The sequence below is a fragment of the Lactuca saligna genome, chromosome 9 (assembly GCF_052625555.1).
Source record: "Lactuca saligna cultivar CGN05327 chromosome 9, ASM5262555v1, whole genome shotgun sequence".
Taxonomy (NCBI): Eukaryota; Viridiplantae; Streptophyta; class Magnoliopsida; order Asterales; family Asteraceae; genus Lactuca; species Lactuca saligna.
Window position 1 is genome coordinate 184,104,712 of NC_136425.1, and position 23,998 is coordinate 184,128,709.

Sequence of the window (23,998 nt, forward strand, 5' to 3'; positions counted from 1 at the left end):
CTCCATCACCTCCTTACCTTCCTTTTGAAACCCTAGCGTCCATTGTTGGTCTTTGAGCTCATATGTGGTGCTTTTAGCCAAGAAGAAGAAGAGGAAGAGCATGTGGTTCACCATTCCAACATTTAAGCCTCACCATCATCCATTTTAGTACCTTCTAGACATGTTGAGAGTTCCAAGTTTCTTACTTTATGAGTCCTTAATCTTAGATCTAGGTTTTTTGTGCTTATTTCTCTATATTCAAGTTGATATACTGATTGGAACCCATAAAGTTGCCAAATTTATGGATCTCCAGGGTCCCTTGAGTGCTATATTTGCTAGATCTGTAGTTTGGTGGAGTTTATGAGTCTTGTATGAGATTTGATGTCATATTTCCCCATTTGTGCACCAGTTGGTGTTGGGACATGTAAATAAGACTATATGGAATGTTTGGTTGCTTGTCTTATAGTATCCATAGTTTCATTAAGAACTTCTGATCTGGACGTCTTTACGACGTGAGGGTTTAGGGTGTCATGATGTGAGGACGCCGATCCTCAACTATTTTAGACTTTTCGGATCACGACATGACCGTTGAAGGGGCCATGACGTGAACCCTATTCATGAGGCTTTTGGGTTTGGTTTGACTTTGACCTTAACCAGGATTTGACCAAGTTTGACTTGAGGGTATTTTTGGTATTTTGGATTGTGTTTGAGAATTGCTCATTTGGATGGATAGGTGACAGTTAGAGAGTTTAGATTCGGAGTCGAAACCTCACCAGCTATTGTTCATACTATGAGGTGAGTCTTCCTCACTCTACTTACAGGTCGAAGGCAACAAGGCCGATCGATTGGATTGTTATCCTAGTTTACCATATGTTTCTATGTTGTCGGGATTTGTTAGATCTTTATCCTAGTTTCTAGGCTATTGCTATGCAGTAGTGATCTATAGATCTGCTTGTTTTTCTGTTGGCAGATTATATGTTTATTTGTTATGTATATTTCGACATATTTTGAGTTGTGGTTAAGGCTTTACTGGTTTGTATGTGAGCCAATACACCGGTGGTATTCCAACCTGATGGTTTATTGCACCCAAGGTTATACCATCCCAAGAATGACTGTACATGTTGTATATTAGCATTCCATCCTGGGGTATTCCATCTTGTGGATGACTGGGCCTAGGGTATCCCAATTGATGGTTGATTAGACCTGACATGTTGTTGTATATGTTATTTGTTTTTTGTGTTGGTACTTTGGGGGAAATCACTAAGCTTTCGCTTACAGTTTTAGTGGTTGTTTCAAGTAATTCTGATGATCGCAGGAAGGTAAAGGCATAACCGTACACATTCTACATTTATGGAATTTTGATTTTAGGATACTCTGATATGGATAAACAATTTGGAAACAATGATTTTGTAAACATTTTATGACTATGGGTTGTTTTTGAAAGTTTTAAATTCTTGTGATTTTTGGGATGTTACATCTTTCTTTTCTCAGTATGTATTTGTCAGTGAGATTCTCTCTCGTGCTAACATGCATTCTTGTAACCCTTGTGGTAAACCGACAGACACCAAGGCAAGCCTATTGCTTTTGGTAAGCTTGTCTCTTACCTGATCCTATATCGAAACCTTGTTGTTGCTCTTCAATATCTGAACATCACTCATCGAGATATTTCCTATGTGGTTCAGAAAATGTGCCTATATATTTATGACCCTCGTGAACCACATTTCCTTGAATTAAAGCATACTTTGTGATACCTACTAGGTACGTTAACCCATGGTCTCTACATTCAGCTGTCTTATATAGATTGTTTTGTTTCCTTTTCTAATGCTGATCAGGTTGGCTATCCTCATACTCGTAAGTCCACTTTTGAATTTTGTGTCTATCTTGGTGACAATATACTCTTGTGGTCTTCTAAATGTCAACATGTTGGCTGACCGTCTAGTGCCAAAGATGAGTAGATGGGTGCTAATGTAGATATTGATGCTTCTTCGCTCTGTATTCGATTTCTCAAACTTTCATGTTCATTATCTCATGCTACAGTTGGTTTTTGTGACAATGTTAGTGCTACGTATTTAGCTTCTAACCTAGGGCATCTCCAAAAAATCAAACATGTGGAAATAAATTCACATTTTGTTAGAGAATTTCGTTCTCATTGTTCATGTATGTATTTTGCATGTTAATCTGCTCATCAATTTATTGTTGGAACATTCATGATTTTAATAATGAACAAGCAAAATGGCTACATATAATACAATTCATTTATTTGTTTTGAATTGTATAAATTACTACAAATAATAACACATAATTGCAGTTTGTAATTCCGAATAAACAATAACTTAATATGTAGTTATTAACAATAACTTTATATGTAGTTTATTAAGGACAAAAGATTTTTTTTCGAACCGACAAATATATTATGAAAGAAAATACCACACCATGCAAGATACTGGGAGGACCAGAGTACATGACGAAATGAAAAACATGAGAATATACAATCAAAGAAATGGATTGACACACCACTGAATCCAATTAAGACAGCACCTTATTCTCCTGTGTTTCATACAGAAAGATAACAAAGACTTGACAATATTTGTTAATTTTGTAGGAGCAACCTGAGTTTTATTGAAAATCTAATCGGACTTTACCTTCCAAATAAGCCAAGTTTCCCCATAGCAAATGCAAAGTAGACTTTTCCTCCTCTTTGCACACGCTCCCAAGTTAGGGCTGAAGTTCACCATATCTCCAATACTTTCAAAATTGTGCAATGGGATATCGCACCATCTGAAAACCCATTCTTACACTTTTGAAGCCAAATAACATCGAATCAAGACAAGCTTTATAGTCTCCTCCTCACGTTTACATTAAGAACCAATTAGAGAGGTAATATTGATACCCCTTTTTTGTAAGTCACATGCGGTTGGGAGACGATCAGTATTTTCCTTCCAATTAAAACAATTTACATTAATTGGGACTCCATGTCACCATTGAATTATTGTCTTCCCTGAGTTCTCACTTACTCCATCGATTCATTCCCTTAGCACTTCTATGTGCTACATACCGTCACTAGAAAAACTACATAACCACTGATCCTTCTGAACCGATGGGTGAAAGGAGTTGATCCTTGCATTTAACCTTTCTAGCTCTCGAACCAGTTCCTCCGAAGAAGGCATCAATCTCCAATCGCATATTGCTTCTCCGATTTTAGCTCGATCATACACTTTACTTCATTTATGCCTCTCAAATTTTAACAACTCTAGGAAGTCCTCCTTGAGAGTCGAGTCTCCAATCCATTTATCTAACCAAAATAATATGTTATCCCCAGCTCCAACTTGTTTCTTAAACACTTCATTAATGTGAAGTCCCAACTTTTGCTGATCACACTCTACACCAACCACAGTATTCCAAACGCCACTTAGAGTTTTTTTCACAATGTAGTCTAATGGGTTGTGTATGAGCTTATGCAACCCTTTGATTACCTTAAATCATAAAATCGTTCCGTTTATTCTTAATCTCCACCACCATTTAAGAATCAACAAAATATTTTTTACTCTCAAGGAACCCAATCCCAACCCAACTGCTTCTTTTAGAGATACTACCTTTGCCCATAAGACATAATTAATTCTTTTAGTTCCATCAGCACCCCTCGCCATAAGATATTTAACCTTCTTTGTTTTGAAGGAGTTGATGACACCAATAGGATCTACAAATAGAGAGAAGTAGAACGTAGGGAGGATACTTAGAACAACCATAGTGAGAGATAAAAGCCCACCAAAGGAAAGCGATTTCTCTTTCCATGAGTTGAGCTTTGATTGGAATCTTACGATCACCAATTTCCAATACTATTTGAGATTCATGTTTCCCCTCATCGGGACACCGCAGTGTATGAATGGCAGCTTTGCAGGTTCACATCAAAGTGGCATCGCAAAACGGGTGACTTCCTACATGTCATCACCAATGCCAAAGACACGAGATTTGTGGAAGTTTACCTTGATTCCAAAAGACTTGGGAAAGCACCTGAGAATTATCGCAAGTTTTTTTATGTTATCACCACTCCATTCTCCCATAAAGAGGGCATCATCCGCATAAAAAAGGAGGGATACACAAATCTCTTCATGTAGAATCTTCACCCTAGTGAAAATTCCTTTATCACATGCCATCGTCATTCTAATTTTCAGTCCCTCCATCATAACGATAAACAGAAATGGCGATAACTGATCGCCTTGTCTTACCCCTCTTCCCATTTCAAACTCGTTAGTAGGCAACCCGTTTACGATAACCAATGCTTTTACTGATTTTAGGTTGCCTTGTATCCAGCTCCTCCACCGCTCTCAATACTCCATTCTCAATGGAATAGAGTCAAGATATTCCCAATTAACAATATCAAAGGCCTTCTCAAAGTCGACTTTGAATATGAACATCTTCTTCTTTTCTTTCTTTTCCTAAGAACATAATTTGTTTACTATTAGAGGATCATCAAGTATGTTCCTTCCATCCACAAACACTGATTGAACTTCTCTAATATTCTTCCTAATGACCTTATTTAGTCGATTGGAAAGACTCTTGGCTATAATCCTATACATACTCCTAAGGGGTTGTTTGGCAGGATCTGAATTTTTAAGAGATGAAATTTTAAGAGATCTGAATTTCTAAGAGGGTCTGAAATTTTAAGATCTGAATGTTTAACATGTTGTTTGGTTGTAACCTCTGAATTTATGTGCTGAATTATAAAAATGACCATTTTACCCTTCTATCTTATTTTTTAGTGAATTCGAACGCATGTTTACAAAATAACCGAATCAATTTCATAAATAGTTATAAAAGAATATAAACACAACATAAAATTCAAATTGAGCATAAATCAAAATCAAACACAAATACCAATGAAACATAAATATTTTTAAATCTACAAAATCAATACTAAAAATCCAAATAAAATCCTACAAATTTAATTTGAAGAAACGTTTTCTCTACAAAATCGTTGCCCTTTGAGCTCCATTAACCGTAACTTCACATAAACGAGCCTCTAGAAAAGTTTTCTCTACACCTTCAACCTTCCCACTAATCATATCATTATTTTCTCTCATGTCTTTTATCAATTCAGCCAACTACAACATATTTTAGCAACAAATAAGCAAAAAAATACACATTTTCAGCAACAATTCAACTAAAGAAATGCAAAATTTGGTAAAACAAATGCATATTTAATCAAAAAAAGCAAACACATTTTCAGCAACAATCCAGCAAAAAAATACACAATTCAGCAAAACAAAGGCATATTTCAACAACATTTAAGCAAAAGAAAACCATATTTTCACTAACATTTCATTTAACAACAAAAATTTCATAGCATCAGATTTCATAGCAAAAGAAAAGCATATATTCAGCAATTAACATAAGATTTCTTAACATCATATTTCAGCAACTGCAACCGTTTAATTTCAGATTTCACAAGTTTTCTATGAAATCTGATTTTAGAGGTTGCTTGAGAAGAAAATCATATTTCAAAAGTTGCAAAAAACATCAGATTTCGGAACATGTATTGATTCAACATCAATTTCAAAAGAAAAATAGTGGAAGGGTGATCTTAACTGCATAAATCATTGCAGAATCGTTGGAGGTAGAGCCGGAGATGCTGTGGCATAGCTATCGGAGCTGTTAACGACGAAGCTCTTGGCGGAGAAGATGGCAGCGACTGTGATGTCGGGGAGGGAACACACAGATGGAGTGGAGGTGTTGTTATGCGTCGATGAGAAAGAAAGGATCAAGGGAGGTGTGATTTTGAGAAGAAAGAAAGAGCGACACATCTAGGGCATATGGGTCTTTTTTATTTTTCAGATGCGCCTCCAAATCTGAAAGTTTAAGAGCCAATTATTAATTTCAAAGGTAAAAAAATAAAAGGGTACCAAACATTCCAAATCTGAATTTTTAAGAGCTTATCTCTTAATTTTTCAATTAAGAGGTAAACAAACGGGGCCTAATTAGGCTTATTGGCCTAAAATCCCTGATAACAAGTGGATCCATTTGATGGGTATTATGCAAAAAATATAATCCTACATGTGAATGCAACCTTAAAAATTTTGATCTATGTTTTTCTCTAATTGAACATACAACTTAAACAAAAAAATAGAAAACCCTAGCATACTAGCATATTTTCGAAATACACAAAATAAGGGTTAGAAGAATCATACCTTGATTGTTATGTAGTAATAAGATTCCAAATCCTTGTGTTGATGAAGCCTTGAGAGCAAGCGCCTCAAGTGTTACGCCTCTAGTGGTTCACGCCCAACACTATCAATAGAAGATGATTGAGAAGGAGGAGAGAGGCTCAAAATTTTGGCTAGATATTCCAAATAACATATGGCCAAAATTTCAAGGATTTAGGCTGCTTATATAGTGCATTCAGGAAACCCTAAATAAACCCTAATCCATGATAATCTTAAACTGGGCAATTATCCATTTTCCTATTTATCCACCAAAGACCATTCTAGAACTCATAAAGCATGAAGAAACTGTCCATGCCTTCATGGAGGGTTCTAGATTTCATCTTACTCAACTGTTGAACAATTGCACTTCATTCCCTACACTTTTAATTAATTATTTTAATCTCAAAATTAATTCTAATTAATTTCTAATCAAATATTAATTAAATATTACTATTTTTAATTAATATATCATTTTCATAATATATTAAAAAAACATTTATTTCAATTTATTAATCAAATAATAAATCAACCTATTTCTTCAAAATCATCATGTTTAGTTCCTAGTCTTGAGGGCAACCCAAAAGGACTGTGCTACTATTAATTTAAGTATATACCAATAATAGTTATGAGCTTAGAAACCTAATCCAATAGCATCTCACTTGGATAAGTCTAATAAATATAATTTCCAATATATTCTTCAAAAATTATTAGCAAATTGTATCTCTCAAAAGCTACCAACGAACTCTGACCTAGTCAATCACGTGTCCTAAGATAAGTGATGATATAATCCTCCATCTTGCAAGATATCATGCAGACATGAGACAGGGAACAAAATCAATATTAATGCCAATACTTTGTTTCCTGACTTCTGATTTGTAGTAACAAAGAACTACTAATCGAACACATCAATTTAGTCCCGGACGGGCTCGACACTATAAGTCAACACCAAATCATCGAGGGGCCCAGAGATATCGCTTTCTCCCCTTAAGGGCAAAAAGGAACAGATAAACTTTGACTTATATGCTTGTGCTATTTACTCACCAAATCACGCACAACAATATGTTTTTTTAACATCAAGGTACTAATGTGTTTGGATATTATCAATGCACAATTGATTTGTAAACCACAACTTAATATCTCCGCTTAAAGATTATAAGATATTATCGTTTCATAATTACTCATTATATAAAGATTATGAGTGTGGGTTAATCCAATACTTAAATTCTATATTTTTATGTTCTCATGAATATTGCAGCAATCCCATTGCTATGTCCAAGACCCTTTAGACAATCTACAATCTAATTGATTATAGTCTTGATTCACTACTTACTTCCAATAGTATGATCGACTATGGATGTTTGAACAATCTAATTATTTGGGAAGTAAAACATTCAAAATTAAGCACAAAATAAATAATAGACAAAAGGTAGTAATCCAACTCATAAATAAATCTCCAGTACTTAATCACCAAAAGTCAATTACATTTATTTCGTTACAAGTTTCAAAACTAGCTATCTAACTACTAAAACTAACATTATCCTTAAGACCAATGCTTCTAGCATGCTGAATGTGTTTGACCCTACTCAGACTTTTATGTGAGGAGATCTGCTGGATTCTTGACGATACCCTCTTCACGACAAGGTGTCCTTCTTCAACTCTATATCTTATAAAATGGTATTTTTTGTCGATATGTCTTGACCTTCCATGATCTCTTGGTTCCTATGTTAAGGTAACCGTCCCTTCATTATCACAAAAAATATCCATTGGCTCCTTGATGGATGGAACAACTCTAAGGTCTCCAATGAAGTTCTTCAACCAAATAGCCTCCTTTGATGCTTTGATTGCTTCTATGTACTCTGATTTACGAGAAGAATCAGCCATTGTCTCCTGTTAGGAACTATTCTAGGTTACCGATCCTCCATGAAGGGTAAACACCCATCCGGATTGAGAAAGAAAGTTGTCTTTGTCTATCTGAAAGATGGCGTTACTATACCTGCTTACTCTTAGGTTATCACTACCATCAAGAATAACGACCCAGTCCTTAGTTCTTTGTAGATACTTAAGAATATTTATAAGTATTATCCAGAGAGCTCTACCTGGATTTCCCTGATAACGACCGCCCATGCTCAAAGAAAAAGCCACACAGGGTGAGTACATGTCATAACTGTAACATCCTGACTCTGAGGTATTACATTTATTTATTTACTTTTAATAATTAATGAGTGACTCAATGATTTGTGTGTTCAACTCACCGAGTAGAGTTGGATTTGACCACGTTGGTTAAATAACCGACTCGACAAGTCAGAGATGCTGACTCACCGAGTTAGTGTTGTGTGTGGAAACCCTAAATCCCTGGGTTTGAGGCATATTTAAGGAAACTTATGTTCTCATTTCTGCCTCACTAGCTACCCTAATCCCCTGAGTGAAACCTTAATCGTCCATTGAGTTAAGAGAGAGTGATAGAGCTAATATTTGAGTGTTTTGGTGAAGCATTTGAAGAAGAAGAGGTGAGATTCGAGCAAGGAATGTGGAAAGCTTGTGAGATCCAATATTCATTCACTTAGAGCTTCTATGGGAAGGTAAAAGTCATCACCTTGCTTATCATGTTGTTTAGATCTTGTTAATGAGAAACTTTTGGGGGGGGGGGGGGGGAGGGTTCATATTTCCTTGAGATTTGGTATGACTTTTGTTTTCCAAGAATTGAGACATCAGATATGGACCTTGTGAGGTCCATAGAGTCCAAAGGTCCCAGTTTTATCCAACTATAAAATGTTATTTGGCTTAAACCCCTTGGTTAGAGATTTTATTTGGCATTATGGAGTAAACATGCCATGCATGAATGTAAAGATCAAAGCTTTACATGACATTCGACCCTTGGGAGGCTATATCTAGAGTTTGGAGTGATAGATTTGCCTTAAAGCATTTAAATGAGAATTAGACTTAAGGTACTCAATGAGTCAAAGAGTTGTCTCGTCGAGTCGTCTAGGGTTTTCCCCCGATGAGTCTGGATATGGGTAACTCGACGAGTTAATGGGACAACTTGACGAGTTGAGTTGGGTTTTTGCGAGGTTCTGAAGGAACAAGGGTAACTCGGTGAGTCACATAGATGCACTAGGCAAGTCAGGTCAAGATCGACAATTGACTCGAGTGTTGACTTTTGTTGACTTTAGGGTTTGGTTAAGGCAAGGAGTATGGCGACCGTGAAGGGGTAAAATGGTCTTTTACCCATTCCATGTTTTTGAGAGAGAGATTAACCTAGTTTATTTTGAGTCGTGATTTAAGTGTTGATTAGACATTATGATCTTATGTGTTAGGCGGAGGCAACTTTGAGATTATCACTTACTTGATTACGAGGTGAGTCTTCTCACTATACTTACCATGAGTGGTATCTATGTGTGACCAAAAGGTCTTATGTGTTATATTAAGTATTTTGATATCCACAATACGTCTTTGTGATTTATGCTGAGTATTATTATTGTTATGAGCTTATTGAGTTACGACCGGAGGGTCCACCCAAGCTGTGGGACTGGAGCGTCTCTACTAAGACACATTGACTGGAGGGTCGTATTTAGTAACCTTGAGTGGCTAATGTGACATATGTCGTATTTTATGGAACTCACTAAGCTTCGTGCTTACTGTGTTATGTGTTATGTGTTTCAGGTACCTCTCAGGATCACGGGAAGGCACTGACTTGATTGTACATACACACACACGAGTTGGAAATATGTTTTTGGAGGATCCTAGATTTGTGTTATAAATAGTTTTTGTACATGTGTTTGATAACTTGATGGTTTTCAGATTTTTGTGATTTGGAAATGAGAGAATTGTTTTTTGAAAATGAAAAATTTGTTAGAAATTTTATGGTGTTACAAGTTGGTATCAGAGCCTTGGTTTGAGGGATCCGGATGCACCTTCAGGGGTGTCTGGACTCAAACTAAGGATTTGAGAAAAAAATTCAAAAGAAATGATTTTTCTAAAATGTGAAAGAGTATTAAGGGAAAACGAGTTCGAGCACTGCATACAATCAGCTAGAGCCCGAATACTGATTTCCCAAAATACCCTTACTTATTTGTGTTATGAGATATTTATATGATATTAGAAATGCATGCTAGAGAATTGGCTAGGTATTTCATATTCTAGGGCTAGAGTTGCCTGATTTGTGATGGCTTAGCCTAGGAGATGCTATTGATGAGTGCTATCTGTTATTTTCCCTGAGTATGTGCTAAGTTCAGAGTTGAGGGGCAATCTAGGAGAGATACCTAGATGAGTATACAAGTAGCCTACTGAGAGAGTAGTCTGGTATTTGTGAGAGATAGGGTACTTGTGAATTATCTTAGGAGGAGGACTTAGGATGACTACAAGTTAGGCATGGAAGGTAGTATTACGCCTATCCCACTAAAAGCACCAAATTTGTATGCAATACAAGTAAGAATCCATAGGATGATAAGGAAAAAGTAGGGATGAGTGGTCGAGTGTGAGTATGCTCGAGCGAGTCTCTGATGATTTTTGTGTTATGTTTCAGAGACATCATGGTGGGTACACGCCACAACCCCAAGAGCAGTGGGACTAGCGATGATGAGATTCGTAGGATGATTAATGATGAGGTGGCCGCAGCCATTCGAGAGGCGATTCCTGAGATGTTTGGGTATATTAAGACCACCCTGATCGAGACATTTGATGAGAGATATGTTGTTGTTACTGATGTGGCTGCTGCTGCAGCCACCGCAGTTGTCACTACTGCTAAGCCCTAGGGAGGTGAGTTGTTGCTCTTGTGGGAGTTCAGCAACACGAAGTCACCATAGTTTGACAGGACACAGGATCCGATTGCTGCTATGTGGTGGATCTCTGATATGAGGGATGTTCTTACACTTGTTCATGCCCATAGCATTTGAGGGTTCGGTTTGTGCTGAACCAGCTTTGCTTGGGAGGGAAGGATTGGTGGAAATTTGTGTTAGGCAGTTTTACTCCTGCAGAGCATACTGTAGTGACATGGGAGACTATTACATTGATGTTCCGAGATGATTATGTTCCCTCGGTGGAGAGGGAACGGTTGGCCCAGGAGTTTCTGTCTCTAAAGCAAAAGATAGAGTCAGTGACGGAGATTATGACGATGTTTCACGAGAGGGCTTAGTTCTACCTTGAACACGTGTCTACTGAGCAGGCATGCATGAGTCGGTATCAGAGCATTCTGAGGAGGGATATTCGAGAGTTTGTGGTGAAATAGTCTTATTGGACATTTTCCAAGCTTCAGGAAAATGTTAGGAGGAGGGAGATCGAGTTGGAGACTCAGGCCAGAGAGGAGGCGGAGTATCAGGGGAGAGACCGGAGGTCAGCACTGTCATAGCCAACATGGAATCTGGTTAAGATCGCTGATTCGAGATCAAGAGGCTAGAAGGGCCGCACTTGTAGCAAGTGTGGCAAGAGTCATGAGATATCTTGTCGGGCAGGGATTTTCTACAAATATGGCAAAGAGGGGCATATGGCGAAGGACTGCCGCAAGGGATTTGTAGTTTTCTTCCACTACAATCAAACCGGCCATCGGAAGGCCTAGTGCGCTCACCTTTTTCAGGGATCGGCCCAGGGTTCAACTCCTGCTGCTTTGAGTGCTATTGATAGTCGGTCGGTGAAGGCTGACACTCTGATGGCTCGTGGGAGATCTTTTCAGCTAACAACGGATTAGGTATGCGCAGCACCTGTTGTCGTGGCTAGTACGTATTTCCTTCTTTATTATTTTGAGATTTATTGTGCTTATTATTTTTTGTATTTAGGTACATTTCTTATGAGTTCTTTACCTGCTTTGCTGTTATTTGACTCGGGTGTGAGTTGATCCTTTGTGTCTTTATCTTTTAGTCATCACATCAGTTTCCGACGTGAGGCGTTGTGTCGACCTCTGAGGGTTTCCATTGTTGACGAGCATGTTGTTTTTGCTATTAATGTATTCTGAGGATGTGTGCTGGAGATTTTTGGTGTCGTGTTCCCGATAGATCTGGTATCGATAGCAATGGGTGATGTCTGTGTCATCATGGGCATTGATTGGTTTGGCCGTTTTGGAGCAGTGAACGACTGCGAGCGTCAGTTGGTGACTATACGAGACCCTAGTGGGGGGAGTGCTTACAGTGTATGGCGATGGTACGAGATCTGGGTCAGCTTTTTGCTATGCTTCCAGAGCGAGACAGAGTCCACATTAGGGTTGTATGGGCTTTTTCGTGTATGTGATGGATACGCGGGTTACTATAGAGAGGCCGATTTCTATTGTCGAGGTTCCGATAGTGTGAAAGTTTTCGGATGTTTTCCCTAAGGAGTTGTCGGGTGTGCCCCCCGAGAGGCAGGTGGAGTTCTAGATTGATTTGGTTCCGGGAGCGGCACCTATTGCCAAGGCACCTTATCGCCTTGCGCCACCAGAGATGCAGAAGTTATCCTCACAGCTCCAGGAGCTACTGGGAAAGGGTTTTATCAGACTGAGGAGCTCACCGCAGGGAGCGCCGATCCTTTTTATCAAGAAAAAGGATGGTTCACACCGGATGTGTATTGATTACCAGGAGTTGAACAAGCTAACGATCAAGAACTGTTATCCACTTCCAAGGATTGATGATTTATTCGATCAGTTGTAGGGGGAATCTTGGTTTTCCAAGATTGATTTGAGATCTAGATATCACTAAATGAGAGTATGTGAGGAGGATATTTAGAAGACGACCTTTAGAGCTCGTTATGGTCATTACGAGTTTCTGGTGATGCCTTTCGGGCTCACCAATGCACCAGCAACATTCATGGATCTCATGAACCGGGTGTGCGGTCCTATGTTGGACCGGTCGGTGATCGTGTTCATTGATGACATCTTGGTATATTCGAGGTCCAGAGAGCAGCATGAGGAACATCTATGAAATGTTCTTGGGGTATGGAGGTCGGAGAGGTTGTATGCCAAATTATCCTACTATGATTTCTGGTTACGAGAGGTCCAGTTCCTAGGACACCTCGTTAATCAGAATGGGATATTGGTCGATCCGGACAAGATTGAGGCAGTTGGCGATGGGAGGTGCCGAGATCCACATCGGAGATCAAGAGTTTTCTGGGATTGGCCAGTTACTATCATAAATTATCAAGGATTTCTCCAAGATTGTGGTTCCTCTCACCAGATTGACCTGGAAGGGCGTTAATTTTGTTTGGGGGCCTGAGCAGCAAGCATCATTCGAGACTCTTCGCCAGAGGTTGTGCGAAGCTCCGGTGTTAAGCCCTTCTGGAGGGAGTGGAGGACTTTGTAGTCTATTGTGATGCATCTATTTCAGGGATGGGTGTAATGTTGATGTAGAGGGGACACATGATAGCATATGCATCGAGGAAGCTGAAGACTCATGAGACGAGGTATCCAACCCATGATTTGGAGTTGGGGGTAGTTGTGTTCGCCCTCAAGATTTGGCCCACTATCTTTATGGGATCCGGTGTACCATATACATGGACCATAAGAGCCTGAAGTACCTGATGGATAAGCTTAATCTGAATATAAGGCATAGGAGATGGTTGGATGTAGTGAAGGACTACGATTGTGAGATCTTATATCACCCTGGAAAGACTAATGTGGTAGCTGATGCCTTGAGTCACATAGCTGAGAGCGCTCCACTCTGAGATGTGTGTATGAGGATGATGGTGATGACTCCAGTCTTAAATACCATCTGAGAGGCTCAAGTAAAGGCTATGAGACCAGAGAACCGCAAGAGAGAGCGTGTGGTTGGTCAGGTTTCCGAGTTTCAGTCAGATAGTCGAGGGCTTATGACTTTCCGAGGTCGGATTTGGGTGCCACATATAGGTGGAGCTCGGCGAATATTGATGGAGGAGGCGCATATATCGAGATATTTGATCCATCCTGGGGCCACAAAGATGTATTTGGATATGAAGAGGGATTATTGGTGGCCCTATATGAAGAGGGATGTGGCTTGGATAGTCGAGAGATGCTTGACATGTCATCGAGTCAAGGTAGAGCACCAACAACCCCATGGTAAGTTGCAGCCTTTAGAGATTCCCCAGTGGAAGTGGGAACATATCACCATGGATTTCATCACCAAGCTACTAAGGACCACGCATGGGGTAGACGCGATATGGGTAATTGTAGATCGGTTGACGAAGAGTGCTCACTTCGTCGCTATCAGTGAGAGCTCTTCTGTAGAGAAATTGGCCAAGATCTACGTTTGAGAGGTGGTGGCACGACATGGGGTGCCTACATTGATAGTGTCAGATTGGGATGTGCGGTTTACTTCCACATTCTTGAAGAAGTTTCATGAGGAGTTGGGTACCCGGTTGCACTTCAGTACAACTTACCAACCACAGCCAAACGGGCATAGTGAGTGGATGATTAAGACACTTGAGGACATGTTGCATGCATGTGTTATGAACTTTGGAGGAAGTTGGGACACCTATTTGCCCTTAGCTGAGTTTTCATACAATAACAGCCACCATTCCATCATTGGCATGCCTCCCTTTGAGCTTATATACGGGAGAAGGTGTCGGACTCCTATCTATTATGGAGAGGTAGGGCAGTGCGTGATGGGTGGCGTTGAGATAGTGCTAAAGATGACTAAGCAGATTTAGTAGGTCAGACAGAGCTTGCTAACAAGCCAGAGTCTCCAAAAGAGTTATGCATACCAGCGACGTACCGAGCTAGATTTCCAGGTTTGAGATTTTGTCCTCCTGAAGGTATCCCCGTGGAAGGGGGTGATCCGATTTAGGAAACAGTGCAAGTTGGGCCCTAGATACATCGGTCCTTTCAGAGTGACCGCCAGAGTGGGTAATGTAGCTTACCGGTTGGAGCTACCTATAGAGTTGAGCTAGATTCATAACACCTTCCACGTGTCTAAGTTGAGGAAGTGTGTAGCTGATGAGACGGTGTGGTACCATTACAGGACATTCAGGTTGATGCGATCTTGAATTACATCGAGAGACTGGTTGTGATCTTCGATCAGAAAGTGAAGGCTCTGAGGAACAAAGAGGTACCCCTGGTTCAGGTCTAGTGGCAACATCAGAAAGGGTCCGAATGGACTTGGGAGCAGAAGTTCGAGATGAGAGAGTAGTATCCAGAGTTATTTCTGGGGCATGACTTCGAGGGTGAACTCTGATTCAAGTGGGGGAGAATTGTAACATACCGACTCCCACGTATTACATTGATTTATTTATTTTTGAGAATTAATGAGTGACTCGAAGAATTGTGTGTTCGACTCGCCAAGTAGAGTTCGATTTGAGCACGAGGGTTAAATAACCGACTCGACAAGTCAGAGATGCCGACTCGCTGAGTTGGCGTTGTATGAGGAAACCCTAAATACCGAGGTTTGGGGCCTATTTAAGAAAACTTATGTCCTTACTTCCGCCTCACCAGCTACCCTAGTCCCCTGAGTGAAACCCTAATCGGCCATTGAGCTAAGAGAGAGTGATAGAGCTAATGTTTGAGTGTTTTGGTGAAGCATTGGAAGAAGAAGTGAGATTTGAGTAAGGAATGAGGAAAGGCTGTGAGATCCAGTATTCTTTCACTTAGACCTTCTGTTGGAAGGTAAAAGTCATCACCTTGTTCATCATGTTGTTTAGATCTTGTTAGTGACAAACTTTGGGGGGTGGGGGGGGGTTTCCATATTTCCTTGAGATTTGGTATGACTTGTGCTTGCCAAGCTTTGCAACATCAGATATGGACCTTGTGAGGTCCATAGAGTCCAAAGGCCCCAGCTTTATCCAACTATAAAGAGTTATAGTGCCTAAACCCCTTGTTTAGAGCTTTTATTTGGCATTGTGGAGCAAACATGCCATTTATAAACGTAAAGATTGAAGCTTTAAGTGACATTCGACCCTTGGGAGGCTAGATCTAGAGTTTGCAGTGATAGATTTGCCTTAAAATGTATGAATGCGAATTTGACTTAAGGGACTCGACGAGTCAAAGAGATGACTCGACAAGTCGGCTAGGGTTTTCCCTGATAAGTCTAGACATGGGTAACTCGACGAGTTGACGAGACAACTCGACGAGTTGAGTTGGATTTTTGTGAGGTTCTAAAGGAACAAGGGGAACTCGGCAAGTCACATAGATACACTCGGCGAATCGGGTCAAGATAGATAGTTGACTCGAGTGTTGACTTTTGTTGACTTTAGGGTTTGGCCAAGGCAACGAGTATGGGGGCCGTGGAAGGGTAAAATGGTCTTTTACCCCTTCCATGAGTTTGAGAGAGAGATTAACCTAATTTATTTCGATTCGTGATTTAAGTGTTGATTAGAGATTATTATCTTATGTGTTAGGCGGAGGCTAGTTCGAGATTATTATTTACTTGATTACGAGGTGATTCTTCTCACTATACGTACCATGCATGGTATCTATGTTTGACCGGAGGGTCGTATGTGTTATATTGATTATTTTGATATCCTGTATTATGACTTTGTGATTTATGATGAGTATTATTATTATTATTATGAGCTTATTGAGTTAGGACCGGAGGGTCCACCCGAGTTGTGGGACCGGAGGGTCTCCACTGAGACACATTGACCGGAGGGTCGTATTTAGTAACCTCGAGTGGTTAATGTGATGTGTGTGGTATTTTGGGGGACTCACTAAGCTTCATGCTTATCATGTTATATGTTATGTGTTTCTGGTACCTCTTAGGATCACGAGAAGGCACCAGCTTGATTGTACACACACATGAGTTGGAGATACGTTTTCGGAGGATTCTGGATTTGTGTTATAAACAGTTTTGGGATATGTGTTTGACAACTTGATGTGTGTGGTATTTTTGTGGTTTGGAAATGAGATAAATGTTTCTTAAATGAAATTTTTGTTTGAAAATTTACGGTATTACAATAGCATACATGATAGATCCAACATCAGAAACATATGAAGCTCTACTCATTTTTATTATCTTTGCATCGGTACTTGGACTTTGAGTCATACTCAGTTTGGTATTAATCTGTATAGGCATTTATCCTTTCTTGGAATTCTCCATACTAAAACATTTTAGTACCTTTTCCAAGTATGTACTTTGACTAAGTCCAATTATCGTTTTACTCTTACCTCTCAAAATCATCATCCCCAGAATATAAGCAGCGTCTCTTAGATTCTTCGTAGATAAACACTTTCCAAGCCAAGACTTAACCTCTTGCAAAGTTGGAATGTCATTTCCTATAAGAAGTATGTCATCAACATACAAAACCTGGAAGGTTACTATACTCCCACTAGCTTTGACATATACACAAGATTCATCTTCACTTATAGAGAAACCAAACTCTTTAACCTTCTCATCAAAGCTAATATTCCATTTGCGAGAAGCTTGCTTCAATCTATAGATTTATTTCTCAAGCTTACACACTCTATCAGGGTACTTCGCATCTACAAACCCCTCTGGCTGACTCATGTAAACATCCTCAGCTAACTTCCCATTAAGGAAAGCGGATTTAACATCCATCTTCCAAATTTTACAATCATGAAATGCAGCTATGGATAGCATTACCCTAATAGATTTTATCTTGGCTACTAGTGAGAAAGTCTCGTCATAGTCAACCCCTGGGGTTTGAGTAAAGCCTTTCGCAACCAGTCATGCCTTCAAAGTGTGTACCTTTCCATCCATGTCAATCTTCTTCTTGAAGATCCATTTGCACCCAGCTGTCTTACGACCTAGTACATTATCAACCAAGTTCTAAACCTGATTGTCATAAATGAACTTGATCTCGCTGCTCATTGCCTCTTTCCATTTGGCTGACTCAGGGCCTGCCATGGCTTCCTTATAGTTAGCCGATTCATCCAAATTTACCAGTGTACTATCACTGATAAACGTATCACCTTCTTCACTAATATGGAAACCACACAACTCTGGTTGTATATTAACTCTAGTGGAATGCCTAAGAGGTAACAACTTCTTAATTGGTTCAACTGGAATTTCTTCGTCAGGTTGAGCCCTAGCATTTTAAGATGTTCCTTAATCATTTGACTATTGAATTTCTTCAAGATCAATGGTACTCCCACTATCCTCTTTTTATATGAGCTCTCTCTAATAAAACTCCCCTTCGTGCTACGAAGACCACATTCTCACTAGGTTTGCAGAGCAAATATCCAAAGGATTTATATGGGTAACCGATGAAAATACATCTTTCACTTTAAGGTTGAAGCTTGTCGTGAGTCTAACGTCTAACGAAAGCTTCATAACCCCAAACCTTGATATGTGCTAACGAGGGAACATTCCCTGTCCACAATTCGTGAGGTATTTTGGCAACATTCTTAGTTGGGAATAGGTGCAAAAATAGTCACAAAGACGGTCATGCCACACATTAGGGTTTAACCTTAATGCAAGACTATATACGAATACAATAAATAAAAATCCCTTTGTTTAAGGGATATAATCTAATCTATGTGTAGTCTAATCCTAATCACTAAGATCATGGATCAAATGTTTATTCTATAAATACAAATCTATCAATAATTACAAAGTGTCTAACCAAATAATATATAAAAGTATCGGACTATTATACAATACATCATGCTGTCGCTGTAGCTATGTAGATATTAATGTTGACGATGACGTTGGGGCTTATGCTGGCGATGGCATTGATGCTGGTCGACATCATGTGAATGATGTTTGACTCATCAGATTATAAGGTGTAACCTTACAAGGACCAAAGTTATAAAAAATCAATTGAACACAAGAATCATTAATATAATTTACACTTAATTACGAGTAAATAAGAGAATTAATGGATTAAATTAAGAGTAAATAGTTGTCTTGTGATTTTGGTCATTACTTGAGATATTTGAAATGTTTTTGTTAATGTTTTATAAAAAATGACTATATTACTCGTTGATTTATAAAAAAGAAAAAAAAATAGAAAAGGTAATGCAACTATTTTACTTGGAACATGACCAAAGGATAGTTTTAGTAGGAGGCTTATGAAATGGTTCATTCAATTTCTCAGTTATGATTATAATGGAATGGAATGAACCATTCCATTCTTTCCCATATATGATTTAAAATTAAATAATGTTTATCTTATTCATGTTTTTTTGCTATAATAGGAGGCTTATGAAATGGTTCATTTCATTCCTCAGTTATGATTATGATTGTCATGGAATGGAATGAACTATTCCATTCCTTCCCATATATGATTGCAAATTAAATAATGTTTTTGTTTTTCATGTTTAGTTTTTTGCTATTATAGGATCCTTATGAAGGTGCTATGGTCGTTAAGTATGGTGATGATACTAGTTGGCATCCCCTCTTGCATAATGAAACATGGTATGATGTTTACGAAGGAGTCAAGAAAGGAAGAATATATGGATTCATATATGTGTCTGATTCAATGATCGTTTTGGAAGGAACATCTAATAAAATAACATCCCAAGAGGTTTATTTCATTTTGTACCATATAAAAATTTCCTATCATGACATTGTACTTGTAGAATCTACCAAGTTGTGTATGAACATGTACGAGAAGAGATGTATGGGGAGATGGACTCTGAAGTTGTAGAAATGAAAGTCAAACATTAAAAAATGTGTGAGGAAATGGATGCCACAGATGCAACAATAGATGTCAAACAACAACAAATTGATGCAAAATATGAAGCAATGGAGAAAATGTATGCGGTCTTGCAAAATATGATGGAAATTGAAAATTAGTGGTAATATGATGTTAGGCTTTGATATCTACGTTTTTGGATGTTTTGATAAAGTTTGATAGTCTTGATGTTAGACTTTGATCACATTGATATTTGATGTTTTTGGTAAACTTTGGTATCTATGTTTTTTGATGTTTTCATAAACTCTAATAGTTGTTATTTGGCATTCTAATGTTAATGTTTAGTTTTGGTTGTATTACTATTACATGCTTTTGTTTTATAAAAATTTGATGATTTTGGCATTTTTATGTTTTAGATTCATAATAAAAAAAATAATATTATATGTTTGCAACGGATCAACAACAAAATAAAAATGATATCTGAATTTTTCAAGGGATTAGCAACCAAAAAATGAAAAATCATGAGCGAAATCTTCGAGGGTTCAACGACGGAATACCAATACAAATATGGAGATTTGCGACAGAATAGCAAGAAACGTTGTTATCAAATTTTGCCATCAATGTCCTTAATAATTGTATTGAGTGCCTGTTAGGCGTGTCAAACCCAACAAATAAAGGAGTACGATATACTCCAAAAGAATCCCACTATATTTCACTAAAAGGTAGTACAAGGCAAGCAGGGTCGATCCACAGAGACACGGGATAATTAGTCTATACCTCTTTACACAAGGTACTATGGTCACCAACAGTAAAAAGGAGGGGGGGAGGTTAGAGGTGGATTCCCTCCATGGTTATCTCCCATGGTATGAGTAGTAGTTGATATTTCTGTGGGTGTAGTGTTTGGGATATGATGATTAGGTGAAGAGGGTGGAGTGGTATTTTTGGGTGAGGATGGTTATGATGAGAGTGAGAGACTTTCTGTTTCTGATGCGGAGACACTTGAGAGGGGCATGTCCTCCCAAATGTTGATGACCGGGGGAGTAGATGACGAAGAAGTCCCGGAACCTGGTTGCTTCGTACGAAGCTTGGCTTGCTTCCCTAGCTTCTTTGCAGTCTTCTCTATCTTCGAGTCAATTGGCAATGGCGTACCTGTACAGAAAGATCTAGGCATAAACAATTAGTAACACTATGTCCCTGACAACGATGCCAATTTGTTAGGCGTGTCAAACCCAATAAATAAAGGGGTACGATATACTCCAAAAGAATCCCACTATATTGTACTAAAAGGTAGTACAAGGCAAGCAGGGTCGATCCACAGAGACACATGATGATTAGCCTATATACCTCTTTGCACAAGGTACTATGGTCACCAACAGTAAAAAAAAAAAAAAAAAAAAAAAAAAAAAAAAAAAAGGGGGGGGGGGGGGGGTAGAATAAAATAATTAAAACAAACACTTAAAAACACAAGTAATCAACTAAACGAGTGAATTAGATTCAGATTTTGTAAGGACTCCAACTTCATGTATGACAACTTAGCAATGTGACTCAAGGATGACACAATATCCGTTCAGTTCAATCTAAGTTGGTACTTGAAAGTGCTAATAAGCTCCTAACACTTCCCATTCACCACATTAATTAACCAAAACAAGCTCTTTGATTAACCTAACCTTATTAACATAATCTAAACAAGCTCTTAGAATTAGATTATAAGATTGCATGAAGCTTTATGTGAATGTTCCCAACAACACCCAATACTCCTCATAAGCTCAGGAGTGTAAAAGTGTATGAATAAGATTTACACTAAATTCATTCAATAGAGATCAATTTAATGCTTGTTACTTGTTCAATTTCACAAAACAATTACGGATTTTGTAAAAGAGATAACTTGAATGACCTAACCCTAATTCAAATGGCCAATAAGAATCACAATTAGAATCAAACATTCGATTGAAGCAAAATCAAATTCATTAGATAGGAATTAAGAACAAACATCATGTCATATGATTGAAGTCACTACCAAGAAGTTTAAAAGATGGAAATGTATGCAATTACAACTTACAAATACTAGAAATAATGTTTCCAAATGATTGCTAATCAAACCCTTGCAGAAACCTTCGAAATCCCCTCTCAAAATGTGCTCTGATATGTTGTGTGTGTGTGTAAAAATGGCCCTTAACCCGTAATATGAAAGATAGGAAAAACTGTCAAAAGTTGGTTTCTGGGTCGAACATGGCTCGTGTTGGACATAGAGTAAATCTGACACGGCCCGTGTTCAGCAGGGTTAACAACTCCTCTTTTTGGTCAACAGGGTCCGTGTTGATTTTGCAGTGTAAATCCAACACGGTCTGTGTACCCTTCTGACTCCGAATCCAAACTTGATTTTTCCAACTTTTTCGTTCTTCGCCAGATCATCCCGAAATCTTCACCAATGTTTCCCGACACTTCCCAAAGCGCGTTCTAACCTCCGATTTACCTGAAAAAAGACATAAAATTGTGCAAATAAGGTTGTTCTAGAGACTAACATGAATATGATAAAATGCAAGACAAATGAAGAACAATTACGCTAAATAGATGTATGAAAAGGGACTAAAAGATGTGTAAAAAGGTGCACAAATTACACCTAATAGTGCCCAAGTAGAGATGGAGATTCAGTCGCTAAGTTTTTTGCACGAGAAAACTGATTCATCGCTGAAACCCTCGCTAAGTTATTAGTCATGCTTTAATTAGCTAAGGAGAACATATATATCACTAATCCATCGCAAAGAACATTTAGCAATAGAATAGCTATAGATTCGTCCGTATCTAAAAACTCATGTTTCTAGTTGTGCTGGTCTCCGAACTAAGTTGTTTAACGCATTTGAGGGGGGGGAGAGTAATTCGCTAATTGGCTATTGGAGTTAGTTTTGCATAAAATTGTAGTTTTTGTATTTTTCCATTGTTAGGTAGGTTTTATAAATGGATTTTGGAATTGTTTTTGTACGCTTCTTCTTCTAAAATCTCAATTTTCTATGCACAAACGATTTCACGTAACATCGATCATTGTTCACCAACCAATTGAATACGTTACACTTACAAAATATTTTTAAAACTTCCATACTTCCATTACAACAAGCCAACAAATATATCGACAGGACTAAACATGATATTCAGCAATATTATAGGGAAAATTTTGTAATTACTGTGTAAAAATATCACGCGAGTAAAACAAAATACACCCCATCTCGTCTCAAACCCTAGAGTCTATATATACATCGCCATTTCCATATCAGTCACACACAACTACAAGCTCCGTATGGATGCATTGATCGAACCGTATAGCTCATTTATAGCAGTAGTATCATCGAAAAATATATTGATCTCAAATTGCACCACCGTCGTGAATACAGCTGTTGAAGCAGAAGTGAAGTTGGCTTCACGAAACCCAAAGAAGAGGGCCGGAAGGAAGAAGTTTAGGGAAACTCGACACCCGGTTTATCGGGGAGTGAGGATGAGGGATAACGATAAGTGGGTTTGTGAGGTGAGATGGCCCAACAAGAAGTTGAGGGTGTGGCTAGGGACGCATCCAACTGCTGAAATGGCAGCCAGGGCACATGACGTCGCAGCTTACGCCTTCCGGGGGCGATCGGCGTGTTTAAATTTTGCTGACTCGGTCTGGCGCCTGCCGATCCCGAAGTCTAACAATTTACAGGATATACAAGAGGCCGCCGCAGAAGCGGCGGAGGCTTTCAGAAAAACGGAGGATGTTGTCGAGATTGTGGAAACGAAAGAGTTGCCGGAAACTCAATTTAAAGTGGATGAAGAAGATGTTATCGAGATGCAGAGATATTATTGCAGCATGGCGGAGGGACTGATGGTAGCGCCTCCTCCGACGGAGGGTTATGGAAGCTATGGGGATAGCGTTGAATTTTGTGCCGACGACTTCTTATGGAGCTTTTAGATTCACTATATGCATATAAGTAAATAAATAAATAAATCGATTATGCAACAACCGTGCCTAGTAAATATATAGTATATTATAACTCAACGAAACGAATACGGATAAATCACTTCTTCAATAATTCGTTAGATATATGAGGAAGATAAAGTGTTCTAGGTTTGGTAATAAACTTATAATCGTTTTCTTAAACAAACATATTCTTAGTGGAAAAATGGGAAAAAAGGTTGAAGATTTGTCCAGTATTAGAATTTAAACTTACATAATAATAATAATACATGAATAATTTCTAAGTATATATATATATATATATATATATATATATATATATATATATATATATATATATATATATATATATATATATATATATATATATATATGAACTTAATTAAAGATGGATTGAAGTTCTGAGATATTAAAC

The 23,998-nt window shown here is 38.4% G+C and overlaps 1 pseudogene; it reads left to right on the top strand.

Annotated features, from left to right (window-relative positions):
* The first annotated feature begins 22,892 nt into the window (after positions 1-22,892).
* Positions 22,893-23,628, top strand: LOC145015392 (dehydration-responsive element-binding protein 1E pseudogene; annotated as a pseudogene).
* Positions 23,629-23,998: the final 370 nt, after the last annotated feature.